At 40.8% G+C, this 18175-nt stretch overlaps 1 protein-coding gene across 1 annotated transcript in view; it reads right to left on the bottom strand.

Moving 5' to 3' along the window:
* The window catches only part of LOC117520008 (pro-neuregulin-2, membrane-bound isoform-like), a 447661-nt gene that overhangs the window by 16833 nt on the left and 412653 nt on the right, over positions 1 to 18175 (bottom strand). The gene's annotated exons all lie outside the window — the stretch shown is intronic.

Below are 18175 nucleotides of genomic sequence, written 5' to 3'. Positions count from 1 at the left end.
AACTGGCCATAAACGTGATGATTTACAGCAGTTGTATTATACTTATGGCGTACCTGCACACTATTGCTTTGACTTTTATATTTTTATTATACTTATGACCAGTGGTGGGCACAGATAACCAAAAAATTTACTTCAATAACAGATAATCAAATAACTGAAAAGTTATCTTTGATAAAGATAAACCGATAAACCACCCAAAAATGTATCAGAAGTTACAGATAACCGATAAATTCCAGTATTGTCTCTGGTACATTTGCAACTACAGTGGTCTCTTGCTATAACGCGGTTCACCTTTCGCGGCCTTGCAGTTTCGCAGATTTTTTTTTGTGCAATTTTGCATGCTTCTTCTTTTGTTTTTTTAACAGCACATTGTGTTCTGCGTCCTCATCAGGCGGGCCGGTCGTGGCACCGGTCAGCATCACTGCGATTGCTGTCAATGCCTCCGATGCACTTACCGAGCGTGCGGGCTCGGTAAACGCCAAAGTTATAGTGATAAGAGAGCTTTCAGAATTGGAAAGATTTAAGTGACGGGTATTTGTTTGGGTTTAGTAATGGTTAAGTCTGTGTTGTCAAAAGAACATGGGTATAATCAATTAGGGGCAATGATTTCCATAGTATGTATGTGTTTACAGCAGGTAGTGAGTTTAAAGTTAACTGTTTTCTTTGGTTTCTGTTTTCTTTGGTTTGTGAAATTTTCTTTTCTATGTTATGATGACAACTGATTCTTTTGAATTTACTTCTGTGCAGGAATTACAGCCTTTTCAGTACACTGAACATCATATACAAGATTTGGAATATGAGATAGACCTGGATAATCACTTTTTTCTTCTGCGAATAGTAATTGTCAGTATTACACAGAGGAACAATACAATAAATCAAATCAAATCAGTTTTATTTATATAGCGCCAAATCACAACAAACAGTTGCCCCAAGGCGCTTCATATTTTAAGGCAAAGCCATACAATAATTATGGAAAAACCCCAACGGACAAAACGACCCTCTGTGAGCAAGCACTTGGCGACAGTGGGAAGGAAAAACTCCCTTTTAACAGGAAGAAACCTCCAGCAGAACCAGGCTCAGGGAGGGGCAGTCTTCTGCTGGGACTGTTAAAGATTATCTCAAACAATTCTGCCAACCTTTTAGTATAATTGCTATAATGGAAACGTGGCTTGCTGATGCTGACGATTTAAATTAATAATTGGAGGGTTATGAATTTAATCATCTGAGTAGACATAATAGAGGAGGCGGAGTAGCATTGTATGTAGATAAAATGCTTAAATACAAAATTAAAGATCAAGTGACAATGGCCTTAGAAAATCTTCTGGAATGTATTACAATTGAAATATTTATGGGAAAAGGTAAAAATATGATTATTAGCTGTATTTATAGAGCTCCGGGATCAAATATTGAAGAATTTCAAAATTTGATTGAGAAATATTTTTCACAGATGGATAATAAATGAATATTTGTCTGTGGAGGTATAAATATTAAATCCATATCAGCATAAAAAGACAGAGGATTTCATTAATACCTTGTACAGCTTAAATTTATATCCAAAAATTATTAGGCCTTCAAGAATTTCTCAGTCAGCTACTCTCATTGATAATATACTTACAAATGATACTGATACCAAAACAATAAGTGGTTTATTGATCAATGATATTAGTGACCACTTACCAATTTTAATAGTAACTGATTAAATTTGAATAAAAAATGTAATGAGAAAATACAATATTGAAGAAGCTAATCTGAAGAAGCTATTATCGCCTTAAAAAAAATGATTTATGTTCGCAGGAATGGAATTCCATTCATATGGAGAATGATGCTAATTTAGCATATGCCGAAAACATATTTCTCGATATATACAACAAAAATTGTCCAATTATACAATGCAGTGCAAATAATAAATATAAGGCTCATCCATGAATAACAAAAGGGCTGCAAAAGGCATGTAAGATGAAAAATATGTTTTATAGAGAGTTTATCAGAAGTAAATCAAGAGAGGCAGAGATTAAATATAAGCGCTATAAGCGCTATTAACAACCATTATGCGGAACTGTAAAAAAATCATACTTTGGAAAAATACTAAACGATAAAAAACATAAAGGAAACATGGAAAATACTGAATAGTATTTTAACAAATAAACCCAAAGCAAAGAACTACCCAACATACTTTACTTATCATAATAAAGATGAATATGACATGAACCAAGTGGTGAACAGTTTTAATACATTTTTTGCTAATATTGGGCCAGATTTGGCATCTGACATTCCACACACTACATGGGTGAATCAGCAATTAATTGACAGAAATCCATACACGTTTCTTGGCACAGTTGATGATAGGGAAATTATTATCGTAGTCAGCACATGTAAAAGCAAAAAGTCAACTGATCATAATGCTGTACATACGAGGACTGTCCATAAAGTATAGGTCCTTTTTATTTTTTCAAAAACTATATGGATTTCATTCATATGTTTTTACATCAGACATGCATGAACCCTCGTGCGCATGCGTGAGTTTTTCCACGCCTGTCGGTGACGTCATTCGCCTGTGAGCACTCCTTGTGGGAGGAGTCGTCCAGCCCCTCGTCGGAATTCCTTTGTCTGAGAAGTTGCTGTGAGACTGGCGCGTTGTTTGATCAAAATTTTTTCTAAACCTGTGAGACACATCGAAGTGGACATGGTTCGAAAAATGAAGCTGGTTTTCAGTGAAAATTTTAACGGCTGATGAGAGATTTTGAGGTGATACTGTCGCTTTAAGGACTTCCGACAGTGCGAGACGTCGCGCTGCGCTCTCAGGCGGCGTCATCAGCCTGTTTCAAGCTGAAAACCTCCACATTTCAGGCTCTATTGATCCAGGACGTCGTGAGAGAACAGAGAAGTTTCAGAAGAAGTCGGTTTCAGCATTTTATCCGGATATTCCACTGTTAAAGGAGATTTTTTTAATGAAAGACGTGCGGACGGGTCCGCGCGTCGGGACGCAGCCGACGCGGAGCGGCGGCACAGGAAAAACACCTCCGTGTTGATAACCATTTCTAAAATCCAGGCGGCTTCTGATGGCTTTCAGTGGAGTGAGTATATGAGAAATTGTTTAACAGCTGGACGTGTTCCAACTTGTCCTTAAGGCTTCCAACAGAGGTGTTTTTCCTGTGGCGGAGCGTCGCGGCGGCTGCGAGCCGACGCGCGGACCCGTCCGCACGTCTTTCATTACAATACTTATTTTCCTCACTGTATATATTTAAAGATTTATAACAGACTCAAAAGGGGGAATAAATATAAGTGTTTTAATATATCAGAGGAGTAAATTGATCAGTGCGTGTGAACGCGCATTGACTCACATGTGCGGTTATTTCCACCAGCTGCAGCTTGATCCACAACGTGAATTCTGCCTTCCAGAACAGCTCTTTATACAACCCCTGGCAAAATTTATGAAATCATCGGCCTCGGAGGATGTTCATTCAGTTGTTTAATTTTGTAGAAAAAAAGCAGATCACAGACATGACACAAAACTAAAGTCATTTCAAATGGCAACTTTCTGGCTTTAAGAAACACTATAAGAAATCAGGAAAAATAATTGTGGCAGTCAGTAACGGTTACTTTTTTAGACCAAGCAGAGGGAAAAAAAATATGGAATCACTCAATTCTGAGGAATAAATTATGTAATCACCCTGTAAATTTTCATCCCCAAAACTAACACCTGCATCAAATCAGATCTGCTCGTTAGTCTGCATCTAAAAAGGAGTGATCACACCTTGGAGAACTGTTGCACCAAGTGGACTGACATGAATCATGGCTCCAACACAAGAGATGTCAATTGAAACAAAGGAGAGGATTATGAAACTCTTAAAAGAGGGTAAATCATCACGCAATGTTGCAAAAGATGTTGGTTGTTCACAGTCAGCTGTGTCTAAACTCTGGACCAAATACAAACAACATGGGAAGGTTGTTAAAGGCAAACATACTGGTAGACCAAGGAAGAGATCAAAGCGTCAAGACAGAAAACTTAAAGCAATATGTCTCAAAAAATCGAAAATGCACAACAAAACAAATGAGGAACGAATGGGAGGAAACTAGAGTCAACTTCTGTGACCGGACTGTAAGAAACCGCCTAAAGGAAATTGGATTTACATACAGAAAAGCTAAACAAAAGCCACATTAACACCTAAACAGAAAAAAAACAAGGTTACAATGGGCTAAGGAAAAGCAATCGTGGACTGTGGATGACTGGATGAAAGTCATATTCAGTGATGAATCTTGAATCTGCATTGGGCAAGGTGATGATGCTGGAACTTTTGTTTGGTGCCGTTCCAATAAGATTTCTAAAGATGACTGCCTGAAGAGAACATGTAAATTTCCACAGTCATTGATGATATGGGGCTGCATGTCAGGTAAAGGCACTGGGGAGATGGCTGTCATTACATCATCAATAAATGCACAAGTTTACATTGATATTTTGGACACTTTTCTTATCCCATCAATTGAAATGATGTTTGGGGATGATGAAATCATTTTTCAAGATGATAAAGCATCTTGCCATAGAGCAAAAACTGTGAAAACATTCCTTGCAAAAAGACACATAGGGTCAATGTCATGGCCTGCAAATAGTCCGGATCTTAATCCAATTGAAAATCTTTGGTGGAAGTTGAAGAAAATGGTCCATGACAAGGCTCCAACCTGCAAAGGTGATCTGGCAACAGCAATCAGAGAAAGTTGGAGCCAGATTTATTTATTTATTTATTTTATTTAATATTTATTTCATTCATTTTAAAGATAAACAAAAACAGAATAGCAGAAATAACAAAACTTTACAAACCCTTGAATGAAAAGGAGCAGACTGGAAGAACAAGTCTTATATTTTCTGCCCCTTTTTTACAATACAATCTTACAATATCAATCATCATTAATCAACATAATTTAACAGATTACATTTCTATGACTTTGTCACATGCCACTGACTTATTTCATAATTTTAACCATTATTTATAAGTTTACATCCCTAACAGATTACATTTTAAACTTCAAACATTCTAAACATGATTAACAGATTACATTTTTGGCTTTGTCACAGCCCACTGACTTATTTCATAGTTTCATACTTATGAAATACATCTACTGTAGTTTAATATGTTTTTTAAATAATTTAAGCGACCTTGATTCTTTGATTTCTTTGTTGAGGTTGTTCCATAATTTTACACCATTCACTGCAATACTCTGTTCCTTTATCTTGGTTCTGAATCTTGGTTTTTTAAAGACTTCTATGCCTTTCAAATTATAACTACTTACTCTTTTTTCAAACATATTTTGAATGTTTATTGGTAAGGTATTGTTATTCGCTTGGTACATTGTTTGTAATAATTTCAAATCAACTAAATCATGAAATTTAAGTACCCTATACTTAATGAACAATGGACTAGATGGGTCTCTAAAACGACTGTTGCTAATCACTTTTAAAGCTCTTTTCTGCAAAATAAATAAAGGTTGCTTATAAGTTGTACATGTTGATCCCCAGATTTCTACACAATAAGTCAAATATGGAACAGTCAATGAATTGAACAATGTTATTAATCCATAACTATTTAATGAATATTTAACTTTATGCAAAACAGCAATAGCTTTCGCTATTTTTCCTTTTATGTAATTTATGTGTGACTTCCATGTAAAATCTTCATCAATCATAACTCCTAAAAATTTCATTTCTTTTACCCTTTGAATGTCCATTCCATCTATTTTTAATGACACATCATTTTTTTTACTCTGTCATTAAACAATATGAAATTTGTTTTATTAAGATTAAGTGACAATCTGTTTATATCAAACCAATATTTAACTTTTTCCAACTCTGTATTTATCACTTGTGCTACTTCCTGTATATCTGATCCAGAGTAAAATAATGTTGTATCGTCAGCAAATAAAATGCTACCAAGTACATTAGATACATTCACAAAATCATTGATATACAAAATAAACAGTTTGGGTCCAAGTACCGACCCTTGTGGTACTCCACACATAATGTTACACAATTCTGATTTAGTATTATTTATTTGAACAAACTGTTTTCTATTTTCTAAGTAGCTTTTTACCCACTGATGTGTAATCCCTCTTATTCCATATTGTTGTAACTTGTGAAGCAATCTTGAATGATCGATAACATCAAAAGCTTTTTTCAGGTCAATAAAAACACTTACAAAATAATCCTTATTATCTACTGCTGTTGATATTTTCTCTGTTAATCCATAATTGCCATAGCTGTCGAATGTTTTGTTCTGAATCCATACAGAGCATTATTTAAAATATGATGTTTCTCAATGAATTTATCCAACCTTGTCACAAAAACTTTTTACATAATTTTAGAAAACTGTGGAAGCAATGACACTGGCCTGTAATTTGAAACGTTATGTTTGTCTCCATTTTTATATAATGGGACTACCTTGGCAATTTTCATTTCGTTGACAGAGACAGATTACAAATGTAAGTGAATGGTTCAATAACAGTTTCTATTATACTTTTTACAGTCATCATGTCTAAATCTTCATAATCAGTTGATCTTTTGCTTACACAGTTTTTACAATATTCCTTATTTCATCTTTTTCCACATTGTCAAGGAAAATACTATTGACTGTATTTACAATTGTATTTAATTTATCTTCTACTATTGGTTTATTTCCCACCAGACTTGATCCCACCTTTGAAAAATAATCATTAAACTCATTTACAACTTCTTTTATGTCATATATCTTTTTATTTTCCTTGACAAGGTAATTTGGAAAAGTTGATTTCACTCCATCACTTTCCATCACACTTTTTATAATTCCCCATGTTGCCCTCATATTATCTTTACTCTTATTTAATTGTTCACTATAATAATCTTTTTTTGTTGCCTAATTATTGTCAAGTGTGGGCTTAAGCTTTGCTTCAGCCCACACTAAGCTTTGCTTCAGCCCACACTAAGCTTTGCTTCAGCCCACACTCTTTCGGACTCACTAGTTTTGTCTGTTTGTTTGTGGAATTGTTCATTTTTTTCTATTTGAATATTTTGTGTGCCGAATAAAAAACTTTGTCACTTTGTCACTTGTCAAATAGTTTATTTTTATATTTTTTGTATCTGTGTTCTGTTTCCTTTGTTTGCATTTTTAAAAAGCACCTATATAAATAGTTTTTCTTTACACAGGCGTTTTTTATTCCCTTAGTCAGCCATGGTTTATTCACTCTTTTCTTACTAGTTTTTATTAATTTACAATTTTTATTATATGATTTCATCAGTATTTTCATAAATGAATTACATGCTACATTAACATCACCGACATAAACGTCTTCCCAATTTTGATTTTTAAGGCATAATTTAATGCCTCTAAGGCTTTTAATGACTTATTTCTTTTAAAGTTTATAACCATTTTTTTTGTACCTATTTTTATTTTTAAATATTGAAAAAAAACTGGTAAATGATCACTAAGATCTGTCATCAAGATCCCATTCTTAATAATTTCATCTGTTCTATTTGTGAATATATTGTCAATTACAGTTGCACTTTGCGATGTAATTCTGTTTGGTTTTGTTATCAAGGGGAATAAGCTCAAACTATTCATTGAATTCACAAAATCACTTACTCTTTGGCAACTGGAGCTTTCCACATTAACATTAAAGTCTCCACACATAAAGAGCGTTTTGTTTTTGATTTGATGGAATAATTCTATTATTTTATCTTTAAATTTCACAACACAAGAGTCTGGTGCTCTGTATACACAACTGATTAGAATATTTTTAGATGTTTCATGTACAATTTCCACAGTTACAATTTCTGTGACATCATCTATTACTGTCAATCTTCTACAATTTACATGTCAGATCTGTTTTTATGTACAAAACAATACCTCCGCCTTTTTTTATCTCTTCTATTTACAAAATATAGCTCATATCCCTCCATCTGAACATCAGCCATGAGGTCATCTTTAAGCCAAGATTCTGTGATTGCAACAATGCTGAATCTATTTTTAAACTGGTTTAAATAATCCTTTATTTTTGACATTTTACAGTACAAGCTTTGGATGTTTATATGTATGAGTGACAGGGTATCTTCAGTAATTTTTTCACTATTTAACTGTTTTTCCATATAATACAACCAATTGTAGTCAAGTCAAATATACTTTCATCAATATTGGTGTCTACGTCATATATTTTATCATCTGTTTCCATGTTTGTTCTGATTTTTTGTTGGTCATACTACCAACTGTTGTCATATTTATTTATCTACTGACTGACTGATGAAGAGTACTGTTTGTCACTCATTAAGTCCATGCCTCAGAGACTGCAAGCTGTTATAAAAGCCAGAGGTGGTGCAACAAAATACTAGTGATGTGTTGGAGCGTTCTTTTGTTTTTCATGATTCCATAATTTTTTCCTCAAATTGAGTGAGTCCATATTTTTTTCCCTCTGCTGGTCTAAAAAAGTAACCGTTACTGACTGCCACAATTTTTTTTCCTGATTTCTTATAGTGTTTCTTAAAGCCAGAAAGTTGCCATTTGAAATGACTTTAGTTTTGTGTCATGTCTGTGATCTGCTTTTTTTCTACAAAATTAAACAACTGAATGAACATCCTCCGAGGCCGGTGATTCCATAATTTTTGCCAGGAGTTGTATATGTCGTATGGGACATAACCCCAAACCCCTCATCGAATATGACAATTTCTGCCAAATGCAGTGAAGTCACATGATCAGGGGGTGGGGTGGATATAGCCAGTGCCCTCCCCTACTGACTAATAACAATGGAAAAAGCTGCAGCAATTAACTGTTAAAAATGTGGGACAAAAAGTTACAATAATCTTATTTTTCAGAATTTGAGTAAAATTCAAAATTCTGTGATTTTGCCCCAAAATATCCAATTCCTGGTGACTGGCAGGAAAAAATCTATTTGGTCTTTGAAGCTTAAGTATTTAAGCACACAATGCATGAGTCATCAGTTATTTTTGAGTAATTTTTAAATCTACCAATTTTTTTATCTTCTCATGTGGAATCGCCCTACAGAGGCTGCTTGCCTGTGAAAACAATAAGAAGAAGAAGAAAAAAAAAGACATTCTGACAAAGACAATGAAAGCTTCAGGCCACCTGACCAGCACATCACCAATGCTGACAAGAGCAGCAGTGTGGATTCTGAAGTGTTTAAAATTTACTGACATTCAGCCAAATACTTCACAACTAATTGTCCGTGCAGTTGGATAAAGACCTCAAGCATAAGCAAAACCAACTCAGAGCTTTGTGTAAGCACAGACATTGAGTATTTTGAAATTACTTAAGTCAGAAACTTGACCTGTATCCACTGGAGCATGTCTTATTTGCAGGAGGTAAAACAATTAAGAACAAAGAGTGTAAACTTGGCAGAGTGTCACCAAGACAGAATCTGGGAATGTCTGCAGGTTCCAGACTTCGGGAATTTATTAACTGCAAAGCATTTATAACATGTATTAAAAACAAGCATATCATTTAGGATTCTGTTAGGCTATCCCATTACTCTTTGCAACATCCAAAATTTGCTGTAATTCCTGTACTAGTCACTGGAATTGTTATAAATACTCAAATTAAAGTGGACAATCTGCACTTTGCACTCAGATTCATTGTTTTCAACTCCAATATCCTGTGATGGGCAGCTAAAATGACAATGTTGGCAGTGAAGCTGAAGCTGCCAGCTTCACTGCGGCCGGACTGAGGACTTTGAGTATGGGAAATGGTCCAATGTACCTGTCCTTTAGCTTCTGGGATTCCACCTGCAGGGGGATGTCCTTTGTGGATAGCCAGACCTCCTGCCCGGGCTGGTATGCAGGGGCCGGGGAACGCCGGTGGTCTGCATGGGCCTTAGCCCTCGTCCGGGCTCTGAGCAGGGCAGAGCGGGCGGTACACCACACCCGACGGCACTTCCTCAGATGGGCCTGGACCGGGGGCACCCCGACCTCTCCCTCCACTAGCGGAAACAATGGGGCTGGTACCCCAAACACACCTCAAACGGGGAGACGCCGGTGGCAGATGAAACTTGGCTATTATGAGCGTACTCGATCCAGGCCACATGGTCACTCCAGGTTGTCGGGTGCGCGGAGGTCACGCAGCGGAGGGCCTGCTCCATTTCCTGGTTCGTTCGCTCTGCCTGCCCGTTCGTCTGGGGGTAGTACCCAGACGAGAGACTGACGGTGGCCCCCAGTTCCCTGCAGAAACTCCTCCAGACCTGGGAGGAGAACTGAGGCCCATGATCCGAGACAAGATCCGATGGAATCCCATGCAGACGCACGACATGGTGGACCAGGAGGTCTGCAGTCTCCGAGCTTCGGGAGGGCCACGAAGTGGGCCGCCTTGGAGAACCAGTCCACTATCGTGAGGATGGAAGTCATGCCCTGGGACGGCGGGAGGCCCGTGACAAAGTCCAGGCCAATGTGAGACCAGGGGCGATGAGGCACGGGCAGAGGCTGGAGGAGGCCTTGGGCCTTGTGGTGGTCGGCTTTGCCCCTGGCACAGGTGGTGCAGGCCTGGACATACTCCCGGAAGTCGGCTTCTATAGACGCCCACCAGAAGCGCTGCCGGACCACTGCTACGGTCCTTCGCACCCCTGGATGACAGGAGAGCTTGGAACCGTGACAGAAGTCAAGGACCGCAGCCCTGGCCTCTGGTGGGACATACAATTTGTTTTTCGGACCTGTCCCGGGGTCCGGGCTCCGTGTCAGGGCCTCCCGGACGGTCTTCTCCACGTCCCAGGTAAGGGTGGCCACGACAGTGGACTCGGGGATGATGGTTTCAGGGGGGTCTGACAGCTCGGTCCTGACCTCCTCTTCATGCACCCGGGACAGGGCGTCAGATCGTTGGTTTTTTGTCCCGGGGCGGTAGGTGATCCGGAAGTCAAAACGCCAGAAGAACAGCGACCAGCGGGCTTGTCTGGGGTTCAGACGCCTGGCGGTCCGAATGTACTCCAGGTTCCGATGGTCCGTGAAAACCGTAAATGGTACCGATGCTCCCTCCAACAGGTGTCTCCACTCCTCAAGAGCCTCCTTCACCGCAAGAAGTTCCCTATTACCGACGTCGTAGTTCCGTTCAGCTGGGGTCAACCTGCGGGAAAAGTAGGAACATGGATGGAGAACCTTGTCGGACTCCCCGCTCTGGGATAGCATGGCTCCTATCCCTGAGTCAGAGGCGTCCACTTCAACTACGAACTGGCGATTGGGATCGGGCTGCACCAGAACCGGTGCAGTCGAGAACCGGCATTTCAACTCCCTAAACGCGGCTTCGCACCGATCTGACCAGGTGAAGGGGACTTTTGTGGAGGTCAGGGCTGTCAGGGGGCTAACTACCTGACTGTAGCCCTTGATGAACCTCCGGTAGAAATTTGCAAAACCGAGGAACTGTTGTAGTTTCCTACGGTTTGTTGGTTGGGGCCAATCTCTCACCGCCACAACCTTGGCCGGATCAGGGGCGACAGAGTTGGAGGAGATTATGAACCCCAGGAAGGACAAAGAAGTGCGGTGGAACTCGCACTTCTCGCCCTTCACAAACAGCCGGTTCTCCAACAACCGCTGTAGGACCTGACGTACATGCTTGACATGGGTCTCAGGATCCGGAGAAAAGATGAGTATATCGTCTACATATACGAAGACAAACCGATGCAGGATGTCCCGCAAGACGTCATTAACCAACGCTTGGAACGTCGCGGGCGCATTGGTGAGGCCGAACGGCATGACCAGGTACTCAAAGTGACCTAACGGGGTGTTAAATTCCGTCTTCCACTCATCTCCCTCCCAGATCCGAACCAGGTGATAAGCATTCCTAAGATCCAGGATCGTGACTGGGATACGTGCAGATTGTCGGGGTCTCCCCGCGTGGGTGTTGTGACCCACCCTTAGCCCAGTCTCTAAGGACGAGTGCTGCTGTTTTGACCGTTTGGGGCATTCTCTCTGCGTGTGCTCGGTTGAGCTGCAGAGAAAACACTCTCCACGGATCAGCCTCCTTTGTCTCTGATCTGATCGCTTTTTGGCCCTGCTCGTTTCCATAGCAACATCAGCAGGGGGAGCTGTCATCACGTGGAGAGCCCTGGCTGTGGAGCGTGGGGAAGAGTAAGAGGGACGGCTTGTGCCTGACTACGCCTTTCGCCTCGCTCCCGTCAGTGTTCTGTTAATCGGTTGTCTAACCGTATAACCAGGTCGATAAGCCCGTCTAAATCCCGCGGCTCGTCCTTCGCCACCAGGTGCTCCTTAAGGACCACAGACAGTCCGTTTACAAAGGCGGCGCGGAGCGCAACAGCATTCCAGCCGGCTCGCGCTGCCGCAATGCGGAAGTTGACTGCATACTTCGCTGCGCTTCGACACCCCTGTCGTATCGACAGCAGCACGCTTGAAGCGGTCTCGCCTCTATGAGGGTGGTCGAACACCTGTCGGAAGTCCCTCACAAACTCAGAGTAAATTGTTAGGAGCCGTGAATTCTGCTCCCAGAGCACCGTAGCCCAGGCGCGTGCCTCTCCTCGAAGCAAATTTATAACGTAAGCCACCCGGCTAGCGTCTGACGCGTACATGACGGGACGCTGTGAAAAGACGAGCGAGCACTGCATTAAGAAGTCCGCGCACGTCTCCACACAGCCTCCGTACGGCTCCGGAGGGCTTATGTATGCTTCAGGGGAAGGTAGGGGGGTTCGTTGAATGTCCAGTGGAATGTCTGTCTCTGACATACGGTCAGCAGGAGGAGGTGCTGCAGCAGCGCCCTGAGCATGCGCTTCCACCTGGGCGGTGAGAGCCTCCATCCTTCGATTGAGAATAATGCTCTGCTCGGTAACTAAGTCCAACAGAGCAGTAAAAGCGGTTAAGATGTGCTGCAGCTCACCTAACATGCCTCCTGCTGGCACCTGTGCACCTGGCTCTTCCATTGGCTGTTCAAGCGATGGTTGACGCCCCTCGGGATCCATGACGCTGGCCGAGAAATCCTGTTGTGAAAGTGTCGTGACACGGACCCACAACAGGGGGCGTTAATGAACGGACAATGGATAAGCCAAAAAGTAACAATTTAATGTTGTGAATCGCACGACGAAGTACAGACAATAACAATATGGTGGAATGTCAATTATACACAAGGTGACGTGTGGGCAGGCTCGAAGATAGAAGACGTCTGGCCAGAGAAGAGCCGGATCCCACACAGCTTCCACCATCAACGGATCTGAAGTACACCGGAGCTGCCAAGCCCTGCGCCCCAGGTGGCCACTGTCTTCAGCAGTCAGACCCGGTACTGCTGGCAGAGAACAGAAACAGTACTGATGAGTGTGAGTTCGCACACTCAGTAATCCCACAGTCAGTGTTCAGTTAGGAGGGAGAACCTCCACCTCCGAATCACACACTCGTAAAGCTCCTGAGACAACCACTTATCTGGTTTGGGGTGTGAGGCGAAGCCGTCGCAGTCCACACCAAACGCCAACACAGCAGACAAGGAATCCGTCCCAGGAAAACGGCTGCAAAAGAGATCAGACTAATGCTCGATTAAGATTCAGCAGAGAAGTTACCTGAATGGTAGCTGATTTCTCAGCGGGGAGGTGGAGTTGCAGTCCGGCCTTTATGGTGGTGGTGATGAGTAGTGGATGAGTGACAGCTGGTACGGATGATGGGTGACAGCTGTCACTCCCGGTCGCTCCGACGCCCTCTCGTGCTTGAAGCCCGCACTTCAAGCAGGGCGCCATCTTGTGGTGGTGGGCCAGCAGTACCTCCTCTTCAGCGGCCCACACAACAGACAAATTAAAAACAATTGACAATGAGCGGAAAATGAAGAAATTGGAGATTAGCAAATTCGCTCTTAATTTGAAAAACTAAGGTCACAAGTTGTATTCAAAATGCAGAGTACTCGACTCATGTCTTCAAAGTTATTAAAAATAGGTGCATCAAAGAACAAAAGTTACAGAACAAAATGAAACACAACAAAACAAAAGAAACAATGAAACAAGAAGTTCAGAAAAACCCACGGAAGCATTGAAGAGCGTGGAAAAGTGTGGAAGAGAGTGGAAGAATGGGTTATGTTTCAGGGTCATTTTAAAGAGGCTAAGCATGTGGTCATAAGCTCCACTCACTCCGCCACAGAGAAACACCTCCGTTGGAAGCGTTACAGGACAAGTTTGAACATGCCCAGCTGTTAAACAGTTTCTCGGATACTCACTCGACTGAAAACCATCGAAAGCCGCCTGAATTTTACGAATGGTTATGGTATATATGTGAGTGTGTATATCAATCAACTTCAATCAACTTTTTTCTTGTATAGCGCCAAATCACAACAAACAGTTGCCCCAAGGCGCTCCACATTGCAAGGCAAGGCCATACAATAATTATGAAACACAGTCTACGTCTAAAGCAACATAACCAAGGGATGGTCCAGGGTCACCCGATCCAGCCCTAACTATAAGCCTTAGCGAAAAGGAAAGTTTTAAGCCTAATCTTAAAAGTAGAGAGGGTATCTGTCTCCCTGATCTGAATTGGGAGCTGGTTCCACAGGAGAGGAGCCTGAAAGCTGAAGGCTCTGCCTCCCATTCTACTCTTACAAACCCTAGGAACTACAAGTAAGCCCGCAGTCTGAGAGCGAAGCGCTCTAATGGGGTAATATGGTACTATGAGGTCCCTAAGATAAGATGGGACCTGATTATTCAAAACCTTATAAGTAAGAAGAAGAATTTTAAATTCTATTCTAGCATTAACAGGAAGCCAATGAAGGGAGGCCAACACGGGTGAGATATGCTCTCTCCTGCTAGTCCCCGTCAGTACTCTAGCTGCAGCATTCTGAACCAACTGAAGGCTTTTTAGGGAACTTTTAGGACAACCTGATAATAATGAATTACAATAGTCCAGCCTAGAGGAAACAAATGCATGAATTAGTTTTTCAGCATCACTCTGAGACAAGACCTTTCTGATTTTAGAGATATTGCGTAAATGCAAAAAGGCAGTCCTACATATTTGTTTAATATGCGCTTTGAATGACATATCCTGATCAAAAATCACTCCAAGATTTCTCACAGTATTACTAGAGATCAGGGAAATGCCATCCAGAGTAACGATCTGGTTAGACACCATGCTTCTAAGATTTGTGGGGCCAAGTACAATAACTTCAGTTTTATCTGAGTTTAAAAGCAGGAAATTAGAGGTCATCCATGTCTTTATGTCTGTAAGACAATCCTGCAGTTTAGCTAATTGGTGCGTATCCTCTGGCTTCATGGATAGATAAAGCTGGGTATCATCTGCGTAACAATGAAAATTTAAGCAATACCGTCTAATAATACTGCCCAAGGGAAGCATGTATAAAGTGAATAAAATTGGTCCTAGCACAGAACCTTGTGGAACTCCATAATTAACTTTAGTCTGTGAAGAAGATTCCCCATTTACATGAACAAACTGTAATCTATTAGACAAATATGATTCAAACCACCGCAGCGCAATGCCTTTAATACCTATGACATGCTCTAATCTCTGTAATAAAATTTTATGGTCAACAGTATCAAAAGCAGCACTGAGGTCCAACAGAACAAGCACAGAGATAAGTCCACTGTCCGAAGTCATAAGAAGATCATTTGTAACCTTCACTAATGCTGTTTCTGTACTATGATGAATTCTAAAACCTGACTGAAACTCTTCAAATAGACCATTCCTCTGCAGGTGATCAGTTAGCTGTTTTACAACTACCCTCTCAAGAATCTTTGAGAGAAAAGGAAGGTTGGAGATTGGCCTATAATTAGCTAAGATAGCTGGGTCAAGTGATGGCTTTTTAAGTAATGGTTTAATTACTGCCACCTTAAAGGCCTGTGGTACATAACCAACTAACAAAGATAGATTGATCATATTTAAGATTGAAGCATTAAATAATGGTAGGACTTCCTTGAGCAGCCTGGCAGGAATGGGGTCTAATAAGCATGTTGATGGTTTGGATGAAGTAACTAATGAAAATAACTCAGACAGAACAATCGGAGAGAAAGAGTCTAACCAAATACCGGCATCACTGAAAGCAGCCAAAGATAACGATACATCTTTGGGATGGTTATGAGTAATTTTTTCTCTAATAGTCAAAATTTTGTTAGCAAAGAAAGTCATGAAGTCATTACTAGTTAAAGTTAATGGAATACTCAGCTCAATAGAGCTCTGACTCTTTGTCAGCCTGGCTACAGTGCTGAAAAGAAACCTGGGGTTGTTCTTATTTTCTTCAATTAGTGATGAGTAGAAAGATGTCCTAGCTTCACGAAGGGCTTTCTTATAGAGCAACAAACTCTTTTTCCAGGCTAAGTGAAGATCTTCTAAATTAGTGAGACGCCATTTCCTCTCCAACTTACGGGTTATCTGCTTTAAGCTACGAGTTTGTGAGTTATACCACGGAGTCAGACACTTCTGATTTAAAGCTCTCTTTTTCAGAGGAGCTACAGCATCCAAAGTTGTCTTCAATGAGGATGTAAAACTATTGACAAGATACTCTAACTCCCTTACAGAGTTTAGGTAGCTACTCTGCTCTGTGTTGGTATATGACATTAGAGAACATAAAGAAGGAATCATATCCTTAAACCTAGTTACAGCGCTTTCTGAAAGACTTCTAGTGTAATGAAACTTATTCCCCACTGCAGGGTAGTCCATCAGGGTAAATGTAAATGTTATTAAAAAATGATCAGACAAAAGGGAGTTTTCAGGGAATACTGTTAAGTCTTCTATTTCCATACCATAAGTCAGAACAAGATCTAAAATATGATTAAAGTGGTGGGTGGACTCATTTACTTTTTGAGCAAAGCCGATAGAGTCTAATAATAGATTAAATGCAGTGTTGAGGCTGTCATTCTCAGCATCTGTGTGGATGTTAAAATCGCCCACTATAATTATCTTGTCTGAGCTAAGCACTAAGTCAGACAAAAGGTCTGAAAATTCACAGAGAAACTCACAGTAACGACCAGGTGGACGATAGATAATAACAAATAAAACTGGTTTTTGGGACTTCCAATTTGGATGGACAAGACTAAGAGACAAGCTTTCAAATGAATTAAAGCTCTGTCTAGGTTTTTGATTAATTAATAAGCTGGAATGGAAGATTGCTGCTAATCCTCCGCCCCGGCCCGTGCTACGAGCATTCTGACAGTTAGTGTGACTCGGGGGTGTTGACTCATTTAAACTAACATATTCATCCTGCTGTAACCAAGTTTCTGTTAGGCAGAATAAATCAATACGTTGATCAATTATTATATCATTTACCAACAGGGACTTAGAAGAAAGAGACCTAATGTTTAATAGACCACATTTAACTGTTTTAGTCTGTGGTGCAATTGAAAGTGCTATATTATTTTTTCTTTTTGAATTTTTATGCTTAAATAGATTTTTGCTAGTTATTGGTGGTCTGGGAGCAGGCACCGTCTCTACGGGGATGGGGTAATAGGGGGATGGCAGGGGGAGAGAAGCTGCAGAGAGGTGTATAAGACCACAGCTCTGCCTCCTGGTCCCAACGCTAGACAGTCACAGTTTGGAGGATCCCAAAAAATTGGCCAGATTTCTAGAAATGAGAGCTGCTCCCTCTAAAGTGGGATGGATGCCGTCTCTCCTAACAAGACCAGGTTTTCCCCAGAAGCTTTGCCAATTATCAATGAAGCCCACCTCATTTTTTGGACACCACTCAGACAGCCAGCAATTCAAGGAGAACATGCGGCTAAACATGTCACTCCCGGTCTGATATATGTGTGTGTATAAATGTATATATATATATATATATATATATATGTGTGTGTATGTTAATGTATATATGTACGTATATAGGTATATATCAAATCAAATCAAATCAGTTTTATTTATATAGCGCCAAATCACAACAAACAGTTCCCCCAAGGTGCCTTATATTGTAAGGCAAGGCCATACAATAATTACGGAAAAACCCCAACGGTCAAAACGACCCCCTGTGAGCAAGCACTTGGCAACAGTGGGAAGGAAAAACTCCCTTTTAACAGGAAGAAACCTCCAGCAGAACCAGGCTCAGGGAGGGGCAGTCTTCTGCTGGGACTGGTTGGGGCTGAGGGAGAGAACCAGGAAAAAGACATGCTGTGGAGGGGAGCAGAGATCAATCACTAATGATTAAATGCAGAGTGGTGCATACAGAGCAAAAAGAGAAAGAAACACTCAGTGCATCATGGGAACCCCCCAGCAGTCTAAGTCTATAGCAGCATAACTAAG

This window comes from Thalassophryne amazonica, chromosome 11, assembly GCF_902500255.1.
Source record: "Thalassophryne amazonica chromosome 11, fThaAma1.1, whole genome shotgun sequence".
In the NCBI taxonomy this organism is placed as follows: domain Eukaryota; kingdom Metazoa; phylum Chordata; class Actinopteri; order Batrachoidiformes; family Batrachoididae; genus Thalassophryne; species Thalassophryne amazonica.
Note: the sequence above shows the minus strand (reverse complement) of the source record. Positions and strands in the feature narration are given on the sequence as shown.